This window comes from Columba livia, unplaced genomic scaffold (assembly GCF_036013475.1).
Source record: "Columba livia isolate bColLiv1 breed racing homer unplaced genomic scaffold, bColLiv1.pat.W.v2 Scaffold_277, whole genome shotgun sequence".
NCBI classification, from domain to species: domain Eukaryota; kingdom Metazoa; phylum Chordata; class Aves; order Columbiformes; family Columbidae; genus Columba; species Columba livia.
Window position 1 is genome coordinate 62,171 of NW_027043314.1, and position 3,036 is coordinate 65,206.

General features: G+C 45.6%; 1 pseudogene; it reads right to left on the reverse strand.

The window, feature by feature from the left end:
* Positions 1 to 1,430: 1,430 nt before the first annotated feature.
* Positions 1,431 to 2,599, reverse strand: LOC106146104 (olfactory receptor 6F1-like; annotated as a pseudogene).
* Between the last annotated feature and the right edge of the window lie 437 nt (positions 2,600 to 3,036).

Below are 3,036 nucleotides of genomic sequence, written 5' to 3' on the forward strand. Positions count from 1 at the left end.
TTGCCCCCACCTCCTCCCTGTTACAAAGGCCAATGAAGAGCAGCATGCGCAGAGACATGCAGAGGGTCTTGAGGCCACCCAGTGGACCAGTAAGAGACCCCTGAATGCAGGGTGACGCAGGCACAGATGGGTTCCGACAAGCAAAGCGGGGACTCTTCAGGCCTGCACAGTTAAACCTGGATTACAAAACAAAGGCAGAGATTGGCCTCAATCCATGAGAGTGACGGGGGGTGAAGAAGCATAAAAGATGATTCCCGACTCGACATCACTGAGATTCCCCCCACCAAAGGATCTCAGATCACAACAGAGAACTGGCAGGACTCTTCTTACAGGACCTGGGACCAGAGGGAGACTTGTTTGGTGGTAGCCAATTCTTTTTCCCCCTTTTTCTTTTGCCTGCCTTTTTCTCCACTTACTCTATCACGTGCTGCTTTACAGGCAAAATAATAAAGTAACACTGTTTGATCGAATTATAACCACTTGGGATTTTGGTTGCCTTAATTTTGCACTTCAAGGTAAATGAACCATCATGAGTCCATCACCAAATGGGCTGTGACACCTCCCCAGGACACCGGCCTTGCCAGTTGCAGACATCAGGACACATGAGCGCCCCATTGGGGCTGCAGCCCCATTCCAGATACTGGTAAAAACAACCCCAGTCACATACATGCACACACACCCTTATGTCCAGTGATTCTGGTCTCTCAGTTGGTGGCACCAATGTCATACAGGCTGCCTGACCCCCTGGTCTGGCTCTGGTTGCTACGCTCACACGTTCACGCAGAGAAGAAATCTGCTCACATAGCAAAGACTTAGAAATTAAGTTTAATGAGAAGACAGGACAGACTGCACTGGTTGGGGTCCTTCCCCAAACTTCCTATGGTAAATCCTGTGTAATCCAAAAGTGCTATTCCCCTGCATCCCCTAATGTGACCTGCAGCCCTAGGCAACAATCTCGTTAATCTAAGTGGTGATCCAGAGAGCTGCCCTCAGTGACTCCTCTTGATGGGCTTCACACCTGGACAATGAGGCTGATGGCCCTCCCAGGGTATCCTTGAGACAAGATGTTCATTCTTCAGAGCCTGTAATTAGGGTTCCCACTTGCCAATGAGCCTCTGTGCTCTTCTTGATTTTGGAGATGGGCTCGTGATGAGCTGGTGGCTCCCCAGTGATGGTGCTGGGAGCAGTCGGGTCGGGATATTAACTGACTTACTCCTCCTGCCATTGTTAGTGCCTTCTTTGTGTGTGCAGAGGAGCTTTTTATCACTTAACACAATCCAAAGAGAAAGGACAAGAGGAAAAGACTTCAAGTTGCACCAGGGGAAGTTCTGATTGGATATTAGGAAAAAATTCTTCCTGGAAAGGGTTGTCAGGCATTGGAACAGGCTGCCCAGAGCAGTGGGGGAGTCACCATCCCTGAAGATGTTTAAAAGGTGTTTAGGTGAGGTTCTTAGGGACATGATTTAGCACTAGAGTTGGGTTATAGTTGGACTTGATGATCCTGAGGGTCTCTTCCAACTGAAAGGATTCTATGATTCTATAAATCTCCTGAGGTATCTCTGTCTGGAGGTTACATACATATGCATTGGTATTATTTAACATATGATAGGAGATCACTGGAATTGCTGTCCAGAAAAAAAAAAAAAGAAAAAGCTGTGTTGTTGTACGGGCAACGGCTGCATTCAGGGCCAGTATCACAGTCTTGTTTCTAAGACTGTAGATGAATGGATTTAAGAATGGGTGCAAGATGGTGTTCAGCAATGCTACAATTCTGCTGTTCTACAAGGAAACATCTACTGAAGGACCCAGGTAGAGAGCAATGCAGCTCCCTTATTCAATTGTCAAGGTGGTGAGGTGGGAAGAACATGTAGAATAAACTTTTTGCTTACCAGAGGCAGCTGGAAGATGTAGAATGCAGAAAAGGATGCACATGTAAAATGCCAGAGTTAAACATAAGGAACCCAGAAAGACAAATGATAAGAAAACAGAATCTACTTTCCAAAGCAGCCTGGTGTCAGAGCAGGACAGTTTGAATAAGGGGGAGAAAAAGCGATGGATCTCATTAGAGTCACAGAAAGTCAGCTGAGAGAGAATGACCAGGTGGTAACTCAAGAGTGTGAAGCGTGTGACCCAAGGAGCAACAACCAGGTGGATGCAGAGCTGAGGCTTCATGATGGCAGCACAACGCAAAGGTTGGCAGTTGGCAACACAGCGGTCAAAGGTCATAACAAAAAGTAGAACAACTCTGTACAGCCCAGGGCAAAACAGAAATAGGATTAGGCAAAGCAGCTGCTTAGTGAGACTGTTCTCCTACCAGAACCCAGGATCACAAACAACTTGATGCTTGTGGAGGATGTAAACCAGATTTCCAGGAAGGCCAGATTGCCAATGAAAAAGTACATGGGGGTTTGAAGGCAGTGATCTGCATACATGAGGAAAATGATGGTAGAGTTCCACTGTTGTCAGATATATGAGTAGAAAGACCAGGGAGAATACAAGCTGTAGTCTTTGATCAAGCCTCTAGGATGAACCCAGTAACTGCAGTTTCATTTTCTAGTCCCAGGTTGAAATTCGGTTCATTATGCTGAGACAGGAACATGGCAAAAAGCAAGTGTGATAATTCCACAGTCTGGGTGAAAGGCTCTACAAAACCTTTTCTGCTTCTTTCCTTTCTTGCAGTCTTCCTATAGTATATGGGTAGAGTACTTCAAGCATTTCTCATACCCTGATTTTTCTGTATCATATTTCAGTTGGAGTTCTCATGGAATTTGTTGTCTTCTTTCTACCTTTTTCAAACATGCATAAAGAATTCTTCCTTCATGACAGAGGATTTTAAAGTCTGTTAGCTATTTTACCCCATTCCTGGCAAATTCCAGTTTCACGCAGACTGGAAGAGATTTAGAACTTCTCTTTTGCATGCCACCTATATGTTGGGAGGACCCAGCCTGGAGAGATTTCTCCCATCTCCATTGATTACGCAGGGAGCCTTGAGAAAACAAATTCTCACAGGCATCTGTTGTGAAGTAAGTGAAACTC